Genomic DNA, 13,770 nt, shown 5'->3' on the forward strand with positions numbered 1-13,770 from the left:
GACTTTGCAGAATCCTCCATTCTATGATATTCATGTGCGAACCTGTACCCAAGAACAATCTCTAATTTCATTCATTACTGTCCTGTTTAGGAAAACCTGGTCCTCAAACCAAGGGAAGGAGGCAATCTCATGTGTCTTAGAAAAGCAATTATGCTCCATGAACGAAGACTAACTACACATCACAAGTCATAGTTCATAGAAAATACAGTTGGAAGCTTTCTGAAACAAACTGAAGTCTGTTTCAGGTAATAAACAGCTTCAAAAAATCAGTTCATTTTAATTAATGATTAAAGAGCAAATGTGCTAAGTTCACCTGACAATATATTTGTAACGAATCATTTAGCCAGCAAGTATCAGGGAGTTTCCTCTCTAAAAAAGCTCATGTCCTCTGATCTCAGGAGTGTACACCTGACCAACACAACAAACCACTTACTATCTATCATTAGGAGAACAAATATATCTTTGTCCTCTTTCAAGTGTCACCAACCAAAATGATTACCTAAAATCATATTCCAGGATCTGTGGAACTTCTAACAGCAAAAAGACTGTGCCTTGATTTTCACATTTCCAACATTTTGCATGTTTCCATGAAACACTGGTGGTGATTAGGAAAACACTTCTTTAATACTTAAACTGTGCTGTGAGACAATACAAAGCTCTTGTAACTTTTCACATAGACATTTTATCATCTGAAAGATTGCTTACAGGAAATCAGGCTCCAAGCAACTTAGATCTGTAGGGTCACAAATTCTCACTCCTCTTGGCCCTACTATAAAGGTGCTTTGAGGTGTTTATTAAGCATGGAAAAGCTACACAGATGACAGTGTTTCAAGGAGCAGGAGGAAAAACCTGCTCAGACATGAGGCTTCCAGGAGCCAGTTAATATTTGCTATTTGACCTGGAGTCCTTCTCAGAAAAGCCTGGTGATGGCCAGGAGGAGGCTCCAGGTGGGTAAAAGAAATCATTTTGGGGAAACACAATTATTTCACTCAATCATCTACCAAATATTTGGATTTGCTAAAGAAATTGTCACACCATCCTCACAAGAAATTTCTTTCTATTTGCTTAAGAGAACAAGGAAGCACATATATTCTCCTTATTCTAGTCCCAAATAATACCCCTCGTAACCTAGGCCCAAAAGGTAGCAAGGTCAGGTGCAAACGCAAAGTTTTACCAGATGAGGGGTGTGAAAAGCACACAGACAAGGGTTGATGAGTACAGTAAACTAACCCCTGGAGGAGGCTTGTGCAGTCCTGTCCCACTGTTGGAGGACAGCTCTGGACACTTTCCAAGGACGGGCAAGCTACACTGCAGGAGCACCATCAGCATTGCCTGTGCCTCCTCAGGGCTCTGTTGGCAAGCAAGGTTAATAGCTATCAGAAAAAGGCAAATGTTCTCAAAATCAGAGAAGTTGAAGAGGTCAAAAGTAAGGTGGTACAAGCAGGAAAGACAGCAGCTATGAATGACAGGTGACAGTCACATTACTGCAACATTCAAAAGTATTCACTGTACAGTGACAAGGAGAGAAGAGAGGCAAGCTGAGGCAAGAACTGAGTGACTTCTTGATTTCTTCTAAGAAATTCTGCAGTCTCCAAGAAAATTGCAGAAATAGGCATACAAAAAGAAACAGCTGATATTGGTCACCAAGAACTCCCATCTCCAAAAAGCCATGTATTCAGATTGTCTCTCATTCAATTTAATATTAAGGTTTTCATGACCTTACCATCAGCAACAGTTGCATTTTTTTCCAGGTTTTATCCATGAAAGAAACATAATCTAAAAGAAAAAATACCTCACCAGAACCAGTGAAGATTCCCCACAGGAAGCCTATTTCATATAAAGGAAAACTACTGTGAAATATATGATCTTGCCCTTGGAAATATATATATCATGTCTGCAGCTGAAAGGCAGTGAGTCACAGTTCAAATTAAATTAGTACAGTTTCAAACTGCACTCACGTGGAGACTAAGCTGTGGTCGCAGCTGGACTTCTGGCACCCAAAGCACTGCCACTAGCTCAGCAATGCTCACGGCTACTGCTCAGCACACCTGATGCTGCCACATTCGTCAAGCTGAAAAGTAATCAGGTAGCTCAGATCCCTTGCTCCTTTCTACTTGTTGCCAAAGCCCAACAGCAACAAACAGATTTCTTCCCTGCCTTCTGTGTGTCCTCTCTCTCTTCCAGTCCACAATGTAACCTTCCTTCATGCTTTTAATTACTGACCAAAGGTGGCACAACATTGTTAACAGGTTACACAGAGAAGTTGTGGATGTTGCATCACTGGAAGAGTTCAAGGCCAGGTTGGATGGGGCTTCGAGCAATCAGATCTAGTGAAAGATGGCCCTGCCCGTGGGCTAGATGATCTTTAAGGGTCCCTTCCAACATAAAAAATTGCATGATTCTATGACTTGTGACAGGGGAAAAAAAAAAAGAAAGAAAAAAAAAAAACTGCTGTGTGTGCTAATTATCTACGATGCTCAAGAGATCATTTTATTTCTTTGGACCATCTAAATCAAACTATGCTATGTATCTCATACAGACAACTGCCCTGTGTATTAAAGTACTAGAGATGAAGCACATAATCTACACTATGAAGGTCTTTTTGAATCGGTCCTCAGGTCCTGAGACTAATTTCTCAGAAAACCACACATCTTTTACTAGAGACAGTTTCAGGACAGACCATATCAGCCTCCTTTTTTTTTTTTTTTTCTCTAGCTGTTCTAAAAAATCAGATGAAATATTGTCCAAAAAAAATCCCTTCCTGTGAAGAAAAAGACTGGGATTTTCTAAGGAAAAAAATCATTCCCACTGACCTTTTTGGCTACCTCTTACACTACCTAAATGTGAATGAAGATAACAATAGCTGTTACCAACTGAGCAAGCAAGAAGCAGGCAGACATTTAATATACCTTGGACATTAATGACTGCATATAGATGCACTCAAGTTAGACTTTCTTTGTGATTTCTCCTATTTGATATTACACTGAGTTTTTAAATGTTAAGAAAATGTTCAACATTGTTTTCTCTTCATGCTGTAACATAAAAAGAAAAATGCAATTATATTAAAAACTATTATTGCACATTTCCTGTCCAATAGATCTGTTTTATCCAGTATTCTTCTGTGCAATTTCAATAGCAAAAGTAAGTTCCTAATACTTCTTTTTAAATCTTCATACAAGTTTTGGTGTTTTCTTTTTACTTTCTAGCAGGCACTTTGATATTATTGCTATTTAAATTCTGATAGAAAACTATTATTCCTGGCCAAAGCCTTCTCCAGAGATATCTGGAGATCTTGTCTGAGATTACAATTGGAAGATGGCAGCTAAAAAAAAAATAAAATAAAAATCATTACTACAATTTCTGCTAAAATCAGTATGTCCACTACTTTTGTCAGAAATATTAGAAGCTCGATTTATCAAGGCCTGTGCTCCAAATGGAGCTTAATTCTCTGTTACAACTGTATTGAGCTGAAACTCGTTTTAGGCCCTCCCACCTAACACCACAAGTAAGAACTTCCTACTGTATATCCCCTAATATTTATTTTTTCCTGTAGCCAGAAAACAAGCTAAAATGTCACTTTTTGCACTAAACTGAAAAGAGATAACTACCAAAAAGCCCTACAGAATGAACAGTAGTTTGATACAGCTAGCATCCAACAGCTTTGGTGCCACAGAGAATATGAATGCACAGAAATGTGATTTTTGACATTTTTCCCAAGAGTCCAATTAAAATAAGCAAAGTAAACTGCGCAGAAAAAAAATATGTCTTTCAAGTATGCTTCATACTAGTTTGATTTGCTACACACTATTGCACTGCAGAAATGGGAATATTATCCACAAATTAAACTACAGATTAAGGACAGCTCAAGTTTATTGTTAATAGGTACTATACAAAATATAATGAATCATAGTGAGTCACCAATTGGAACTTCTTTCAGAATAAATAGTCATTAAGGTCTAGATGAATAGATATTACGGCCAGAGGGGACTACTGTGATCATCTTTGACCATCGTTATCGTTGTTTTTCAGTGCATAAAGCAATTGTTAAAACCCTGCTTTAGACTTAATTTAATTATGAGTTATGCAACAAAACACAAAGGAGGTTCACTGAAATAGCATATAATTAAGTTGAGCATTTTGTTTTCCCTCCCTTCATTCCATCATTATTATTCAATCCTTCTGTAGTTTGCAAATTTTAGTAGCATTTACAATACCGAAATTCCAAGAGATATGGCTATTCAAGAAAAAGTCACATTTATGTAAAGAAATGGTAATGCCTGCCCAGAAAAGAAGGGTTCCCATCTCAAAATAAATTAAAAAAAATGGCAAAGTGGCACGCGATATACCAGATTCCTATTGTGAGGCACAAATTCTTCACAACACTGGGAAACATCACAGAACAAAAATACTATTAGAACTGTTTCAAAAGGAACATTTTTGGCTAGGATAGAGACTTTTGACATTATTTATTAGGTTCAAAAATGCTTAACAAAGGCCTAACAATAGTCCTGTGGAAACCACTACATCTGAGGCACTTTCTGTTGTTATGTGCAGGCATTGATTTGAAGATGGCCAGCATTAGTAGAACAATTCCCTCACAGCAGTCAATGCAAGTGAGCATTCATACACACACAAGCAAAAGCCTGTGAACAAACCATATGGAAACAGGAAAAAAAGTAAACATTTATTAACCTCTTTGTGGGGAGATGGGTGGAAGAACAGGCCAGTGGCGAAGGAGACGGTCATGCCAAATTTCTGCGAAAGAAGGTGTTTGCCCCAAGCATTTTTTCGCGGAATATGAAGAAGCCCGGAGAATGTCGGCAGTGCCATGGTAACAGGGGATGCTGGGGCTGCCAGCACTGCAGCCGCCCCTTGCCACCCAGGCACAGCCTTCATGCGGCACGGGTTGGCAGGGCTGCCTGCTGCTCCTGCCCCTTCCCCGTCTGCATTAGCCTCAGCAGACGCGGAAAAACTGAGACGATTTATGTCAAAAGTCCAAAAGTGAGGATTTGGCTCAGCAGCTGAGCTGACGGATAGATGATCACACAAAAAGAGTCAGAAAGACCTATACAGTGCAGTCACTGTGTATATACATGGGCCACCTACATGATTATCTTCCTACCAAAGCAGGGCCAGAAAGCCACCGCCATCCTCATTGAGGTATACTGAGACAGAAACCAAAACACTGTTTTACTTGCACTGCCCAAAGTCACCAATGACCCCAGTGTTGTTACTGGGAACAGGCACTGCTCAGCCAGAGCAGCATCTCACAGGTGGACTGTTCAGGGTAAAACAATTCCTCTTCTGCATTTACCTCAGCATAAGTTCCTTATCATAGAAATTTCCATTTTCACTGTAAGCAGTATTTAAATTGCTCTAGGACAAATGGGAGAGAGAGCCCCAAACTATGGAAAGCACACTGTAAAGATAGGGTTTTGTTTTATTCGGCATTTAAATGTGAAGGGTGTAACTGGTTTCTGAAATAAACTGCAGAATAGGAACTGATACAACAAAATTTTGGTTTTGTGCTGCTGAGGATGAGATCGAAAGCAAAACAGAGCAAATGAATCCAACTGTAACACCTACCTGGCCCATCAGTTTTTGCTCACAGCTGAGTTCTGCCCGATGGCTGATGGCCCCACAGCCATCCCTGTGAGCACCCTCCTCTCACCAACAAAGAGCAGCATCCCGAAGCTTTGCTAGCACACCTAACACAGCATCTTCATCTCCACTTGTGTTGGCCTACAGGGTTCAAGGAGGTCCTTTCTTCCCCTCAGCCTGATGGGGTAGCCTCCCTGGGTGGGGGTGACCTGGGAAGGCCATGTTCAGAATTGCAATGGCACAACTTGTCTGTCCTTTCCTCTAAAATGGACTGAAGCAGATGGAGGAAAAGTAAAATGTGATGCACCAGAGCAGCAGTCATCAAGTTAAAGTAACGTGAAGCCTGGTGGGTCCATAACTACTTTTGAAAGGTGAATGTCTCACGTCACTGGCTTAGTTCTGAAGCCAACCACATCATTAACTCACCACCTCTCTTCCCTGTTATGCAGTATTACTGCTTTTCCTGTCCTTGAAGAATAACCCCCAGAATCTTGATTTTTTGAATGCCAAATGATTTTTGAGTGCTGGAGACAGAAATGCTGCTTGGACCTAGCAGCTTAGCATCTTTAAAATGAGTCTGGAGATCTGCACAGCTACCCTTACTTTGTAATCACACTGTGTGCACAAACTCTGAAGATTCACATGACTCAGATTGATTTTTAGTTTGCAGACAAATTCACTGTTCTAGCCTGTGCAACACTGTTTTTTACATGGTTTATTTCCATAAATTTCTGCAAATAGGAAGATTTCTGGCACTGGGCACTCCTGTTCCCTGTGCAGCAGGCTTTGACAAACAATGTCTGAACATTTTCCTATACCACCTCAAGCCTGGTTGGTAGGGAAATGCTTTTATATGGACTGATTATTATATCAAACATGCATAAATGAGGTTACCAGGGTGGTAGGCTATACGCAGTACTTAAAAAAAAAAAAAAAAAAAAAAAAAAAAGCTAATTAGCATTTATACATGGAACTGCAAAAATGTTTCTACGTACATTCAATGGATCCATATTTTCTGGGCATATCTCACTGCATTGCATTTAAATACAATGAAATGTGCTTAAGGATCTCCATTCTTACAGCAGTCAGCCAAGTTGGAAAGTGTTGCCACTGAGGGCAGTTCAAACATGTGATTTTAACCCTGACTGTTCATTTAACATAAAGCCCAGGATCAGAAGTAATTTAAAATATACTTTTTTCTGAATGGTAGTTTACTTTAGGAAATCTCTTGAACATATTAGTATGATTATTATAATAAATGTGAAAAGTAATAATTGGTATTTTAACTAATAAATATCATTTCAGTGATTTTAATTATAAAAAAGAAACTTGATATTTAATGGTTCTTGCTGTACAGAATTGTTAAAAACTTTAATATCCACCTCAAACATTTTAATAAATTGCTTACTGGCTGTAAAAATTAGTTTCAAAACTTACTAATATGATAATAGCTTTCAAGATTAATTCAAAATGTCAAGTTACTTGCTTCCAATAACTGCTTTCAATGTCCAGAGGCTTTGGCCACAATCTGTATGTAAAAAATTTTGAAGCCAGTAAGCATTTATTACAATAAGAGTAATCTAAATGTAGAGATACCAGAATTTGGAAATCAGTAGGACTGCAGATTCAAAAAATCTGAGTTTTGGAAAGAGATCTAAGTCCTCAGCTTACGTCTAATTCAAGCAGAATTTGTGGCATGAGTCATTCCCAAGAGTTTCTCCAGAGAAGATGGTAGTAGAAGCAGTAGAACAACAACAAAAAAAAATAAAAAATAAGTCTTATGCTAAACTTTTTATCTGTCGATCTGTTGTGAGGTATATCTATGATTGATTTGACACTAAAACTGTGCTGTTAGCTTGCTCCATCATACATTAAGTCCATGGCATGTTTAAAATACTGTTCTGGATAAGATGTCAAATTTATTCCTAGCAGTAACTAAATATAAAGAGAATTAAACCAGAAAGAAAATGCTGTGTCATAGCCAAAGAAATGCACAAAAAGAGAAATGGTAATAAAGAGGAACTTTTGAAGCACGTTAAGGGTTAGGAGCAGGCGAGGAGCTCTGCTAAGGCTCTTATTTCAGGATTGCTGTGGAAATGTATGTTCAAACTCTTCTTTTGCCAGCAAGCACCTGGGAATTGGTTAGCAAAATAAATGTGACAGCCCTATTCTTGTTCCAAAATGATGCAGTATGTAAAGAGTGAAAATAACCATCTATGCTTGATTAATTAGGTTTGTAAGTATTGTTCAAGAACTAAACAATATTTCTAAAGATTTCAATAGTTCAAAGATTGCCCTATGGCCATCTGACCAATACATCTTCCAGCACACACAGTTTACAAGCATTTTTCTTCCCAATATGTTGTCTTCGTTTGGTGCGACATTGTTTGAGCGCAGGTCTATTTGGGTCAGAGTGGTTTTCTTCCCATCACAGCAGTGGTGCCGAGGACGGCACTTGGACCATACATCTTCCATGTCATTTCAGTCAAAGGCACATGATGCTTCCCGGTGCCCAATCAGGAAGGGTCCGGCGCTGGACCAGGGGGGCATATTGGCAAACCAAGCTTTCTTAATGACAGCCATTGTTCAAGACAAACAAAAGCACGGTTCTGAATATTAACATGCGGCCTTGTGTAAAGGTCATCTGTATGGCACATTTATCATCGCCGAAAACCAGGGGGGCAAAATGCTTTAAAATTCTGTCAAAACCTGTTATTGTCAGAATACGCTTGAAAGTTGGCAACTGATGCAAGCATAGCAACTATTCGAGCTGTCCTCCTCCTCCTTAGCAGTGACTTTGCAAGGAGAAAGTGAACGCGAGATAATAGATATATTCTTCCTAACTGCTAGTAGGGGGGCTACTTTAATTAGGCTACTCAATTAAAAAATTAATCTAATAATCTGTAATAATTAGGCTGAACAGCAGTTCTTCCTATAAGGTAGAGCTCCCACAATAGCTCTTGCATCGACTAAACTAGGAACAGGCAGTCAACAACAACATTCTGGTTTTGAGGCTCGATAATGCACTTTTCAATTGTAAAACGCATTTGAAAATCAGAATTAAAAGGATATAGCACAGGGGATTAAAATCTTGGACTGATCCTTCAGTAGCCATGTAAGTAATTCCAGTGATGTTACTCCAATTAAATGGCAGTTTTATTCCTTATATTAGCAACTGTTTCTCAGGAAATGACATTCACAGTCTGGCCCTTAGATGGCATGGAAGGGACAAAACCGTTACAAACCTTTTAGAAGTCTCTTTAGTAAAATTAATAAATGACAGGAAGACTCCATTATCAGTGCTCATTCATTTAGTTAAATTAAATAGTTTGACTCCTTTGTTCACTGAACAAATAAAGGCTTCCCAATCATCTTCTGCCCCACTAAACAGTGAGAAGGCAGAAAGATAGTATTATTTATTTGTAACTTTGCTTCAGTCAGCTGTTAGCAGAATTGTACAGATACATACTTAAAATTAGAATCTGAATACAACACATCTGTGTAAAATCTGTTTCTTTTTAATTGGGAAGACCATTTATGTAACAAGTCACCAATGAAGGGAAAGGAGGACACTGCATCCAGAGCATTTTTACTGTTTTACACTAACACAGCCCAGGAGGGGTTCTTCAGGAGACACCAGGAGTGACGTGGACAGGTTTCCACCAGCCTCATGCCCCACAAAGATCTCTGCTGTTCTGCTCATAGCCCAGCTGAGAGGCTGAGGGCTGGAGAGAAACATCTCCTTTCCTCACCACAGAGAAGATTCAGCCTAGCTTGAATCATAGAATCATAGAATCATAGAATATCCTGAGTTGGAAGGGACCCTTAAGGATCATCAAGTCCAACTCTTGACACCGCACAGGTCTACCCAAAAGTTCAGACCATGTGACTAAGTGCACAGTCCAATCTCTTCTTAAATTCAGACAGGCTCGGTGCAGTGACCACTTCCCTGGGGAGCCTGTTCCAGTGTGCAACCACCCTCTCTGTGAAGAACCCCGTCCTGATGTCAAGCCTAAATTTCCCCTGCCTCAGCTACCCAAGCAGCAGAGCACTCACACTTTTGCATCTACCCAAGCAGCAGAGCACTCACACTTTTGATCCAGGCTTCTTGCAGTCATCTCTCCATGCTCTAATGGAAGAGATCATCTCTACCTGCTCAGAGGAAGGGGTGGTGTTGGGTATTTTTCCTTGCAGATTCGTGGCTGCTTTATCTGCTGTGGATTCCCTGGCACATAAAAAAAAGGCAGACAAGGAAAACGTCAGTCAAACAGCGGACTCAAAATCATGAAGCCAAGATGAATTAATCCTTATGTTCAGAGATCAAATAGTTTAAGGCTTATGTAGCTCTGGCCTACCTACAATATCTTGCACAGCCTACTCAGAAAGAATAAGAACTAAAAAAATGTTAAATACCTTCAGTTCAGACCTTCAAAGACAAAATAATCAGAACTTGTAGTCTGTGGTTTAGTAAAAGCAGAACAAAACTCAACTGTAAGCCTACATATGTTCCTAAAACTCATGTTCCGAGATTTTCAGCTAGATTAACTTCTTTTCTCAGCAAGTATTAATGAATTTTCTAGTGAAATTTATACAGCATGCCAGAACAAGATTAGTCTGAAAGATGATTCTCCTCCATACTTGCAATGTGAAGATAAGGATGTCACCATGTTCCTCAAGAAGGCAAAACAGGACAGCAAAAGTCACAGCGGAACAAAATAGGAAATCATTTCCTGAGACCTTTTCAAGAAATACACCGACTAGCTCTGCTGAGCATAGCTGTGGGACTCAGCTGCTGACTTTCAAGGTTCACTCCTAAAACACAAGCTCTCTGATGGTCTGGCAGAACACTTCTGAGCAAGCTTGGCTGGGTACAACTGCTCTGTAGTCAGTCTGCCTTAGTCCCACTGTGCCCTCAGTGCTGGACATAAAAAGTTGCAGCTGTGTTCCTTTACCTGCCACACCACATGTGTTAAGTGCTCTCACAGGCATAGGGCTGGCTCCAAGTACAGGTAATGTACATCAACTGCATTTAGACCTTAAATCTAGCTCATCCAGCGTGTTTCAGCTAAGTGTCTGAAAGGGCTCTTGTCTGAGTTTTCAGTGAAAATCAGTTTTGCTGCTCCGCACTAAAGAGTGATACATGTCTACTTGATCCAAACTTCTTCACCATTTAAAAAGAAATTAAAATCAGTCAATCTTTAAAATTCTACTGGTGATGCCTGTATTGCACAGATAAATCTGGGGCAAAATCAGGGATCTCCAAAAGTGTAAATTTAAACCAATACAGGAGGTAAGGTTAACAGATGCTCTGGTTTGCTCCCGGCCATACAAGCTGTTTGTGGTAGCAGGCTGCAGCACACACTGGGTGCAGCCAGCACACATCAGACACGTTGTTCCTAACTGTGGCTCTTCTTATCCCCTTGTGTGTCTTCTGGGAGCAAGAGGCTGGTTTGGTCACTGGCATCTTTCTTCACCTCTGGTGACAGATCATCCCAAGCTCTTCGGCAGAGAAAAGCGATGTCATCTGTGCGATTGCGCGGTGTTGAGCTCTGAAGGGCCCTGATGTTGTGTGGGGCCTCTACTTTTATACAAATACAGAATAATCAAGCAAATACCACCATAGATAATAAAAGAGAGGCCCCCGAGAAAACAAAAGATGGCTTTCTTTTTCAATGATGGTAGCCAGGAGGAAAGGCACATCAAAAAAACATTTCAGTGCTGCAGAGAGCAGGGGTCACTAATATTTCTTACATTTTTTCAGTGTAAACTGCTTTTTGTTTAACACTGGGGAGAGGTTGATGAAAGAGCCCTGCTTGAAACCCCCACTGGAATACATCAGCAGGGCACACACTGCTTCTCCTGGAGACCCAGCGAACCTGAAGCCTGCTCAGGCTCCTGCAGGCAGCCCCTGGCAGCTCCCTGCTCTTGGGGTGCTTCATCACACCCAGGAGACACGGGGTGGGGACGAGCTGCCGGGGAGCAGGTCCCTCACTGCCACCCGCACCTCCCACCCACGTCTTGGGCTGACACCCGCCTGCCAGTCAAAGCACACCCACGCAGCCATGAGTGAGGATTTGGCTTCCACTCAGGTCGTGTTAATGAGAACCCAAACGCAAACCCAAACATCCCACGCAACAAATGTTTTCATGTGCTGATAGAGGAAAAATATTATTAGAGTGACAGGGTCAGCTCCTGTATTGACTGCAAAACTGCACTTGTTCAAAGACAGAGGGAGCAGCCTGGCAGAAAAAAAAGTGCACAGAAATTAAATGTAGGCACAAGGCACTTTCCTATTTGAGCCACAGAACCGATTACATGTTCACAGTTAGAATTTGCTTTGGCAGTGGGACCTTATTTGCTGAATTAGCGAGTGCCTGAGTTTGTGTAACGTTCTCAGGACAAAAATTAGATAGCAGCAGAAAAGAGCCACTGCATCAACACATCCCAGCTGTCAACACAAATTACTTCACTTTATGATTTTTTTCAGAGATCAATTCCCCTCCCCACTCTCCACCCCCCCCAAACAGATGAACTTAAAAAAAAAATTACTAAAGTTTTCATTATTGGGAAGGAAAAAATATTTTCTCCCTCCAAAAACAAGTCTCTAGAAAAAGATAAGTTCAGGCAATAGGATTCCTGAGGATATCCATAGTAAACAGTAGGTTCCAGAAACAGTTTTGGGGTTAAGGAAAACTGTCATCTGCACTAAGTGACCAGTGTCTTGCAGGTACAATCACATCACACAGCTGCATCGGTAAGCTCTGAGCAGGAGTTTAATAATGTCTGTATGTTTGTGTATTTACACACATAAAATTACAGAACAGAGTGTTATAAACGTGCACTAGACCAAAGGTACATGGGAAAAAGAAAATATATTTCTTGACTAAACTATGATAGACCCAAACTGAACATTTTTATATGTAAAATCTACAGACCACAAATACCTGTATTCCAATCCTGCTGCACTATACAGATGCCACGATCTCTTCAGCCACTAAGAAATATCACGTGTTACTAGATCCCCATTTTTGTCATTGCCCTCACTTTCGTCATCTCTGTCACTGTCATGTTGTCAGTCTCAGTGTCCACCACCTCATGTGTTTGGCAAGTTTACCTACTCACTAAACAAAACCAACCTACCACAAGCATTGACTCTGTTTAACTGTGCAGACACGTATAGACCTACACTCATGCAATACGTACGAGCGTCTGGCCTCTTTTCTGACATCCCTTACTCTTATCATAAAGCAACCTGCTCACCAGGCACTTTGCTTGTGTTTTTTGCCAACTCCAAGACAGATTGAAGCATACTGCCAAGAAAACATACAGTGAAACTTGGTCTCATATCCATAGTGAATTCATCGTACAGTCTTCGTAAAAGGCCGAGAACATTATCGTAAGTGGAATAACATTACACACACTCTGGCAAATATAAGAAAACCACAAGACCTGCTTACTATCGATCTTCCTTAGTTACACTTGACAGACGATACAAAAAGCTAGGTCTGACACAGACATCGAATGAAATATGTGTAACAGTGGCCAGATCAAATAACAAGCAAAGCATTTTGTGGCAGTAGAACAAGCACAGGTTTATGAGGCCACAGGAGTATTGACAGCATGGTAATGGGATTAATCTTATTTGTGTCAAAAAAACATCCCTTTGTGCCAAGCCATTAGCAGATCATCTGAAGCAACTTGCTTAAAACTCTGACTGCCAGACACCACTGCCTGGAACCCAAAAGTCTTCTAGGGCTCAAAGTTAAACAGCTTTCAAGTGCAGTGGCAAACCCACTGAACACAGCAAGAAGGGTTTGTGCAACGGGATACATTGCCTGGGGGGTTGTGGAGCCCTCACTTCTGGAGGCCTTTACAAGCCAGTGAGACAAATCAGTCAGGACCAGCATTACCATAGCTGATCTTTGCTTCATCAGGGCCTTCCAGACACTGTGAGGTCTACTTTGACCATCAGGTTCAGTGGTTAGTGTTACTTTTGTGACAAACTTCACTTTTCTGCTGAAACTATAACTAACAACAGGGAGGTTTAGTCTTCTCCTAATCTAATTAAGATCAAATTTAGGTTAAATTGCTTCCTAGGAAATGGACACTAGAGTCTAGGCTAAGATTCACAAAAAAATGGGGTTGCAGGCTCCTTGCTTAGTTTTCCAA

The 13,770-nt window shown here is 40.5% G+C and overlaps 1 long non-coding RNA gene across 2 annotated transcripts in view; it reads right to left on the reverse strand.

Moving 5' to 3' along the window:
• LOC137846286 (uncharacterized) overlaps positions 1–13,770 on the reverse strand; it is a 176,769-nt gene that overhangs the window by 20,485 nt on the left and 142,514 nt on the right. Inside the window, exon 1 of one of the 2 annotated variants that reach the window (XR_011090438.1) lies at positions 9,754–9,844. The exons of the other annotated variant lie outside the window; for it this stretch is intronic. This is a non-coding gene — a long non-coding RNA (uncharacterized lncRNA). Of the gene's footprint in view, positions 1–9,753; positions 9,845–13,770 lie in introns of those variants that run through there. 2 annotated transcript variants of the gene reach the window in all.

The sequence above is a fragment of the Anas acuta genome, chromosome 1 (assembly GCF_963932015.1).
Source record: "Anas acuta chromosome 1, bAnaAcu1.1, whole genome shotgun sequence".
Lineage (NCBI taxonomy): Eukaryota > Metazoa > Chordata > Aves > Anseriformes > Anatidae > Anas > Anas acuta.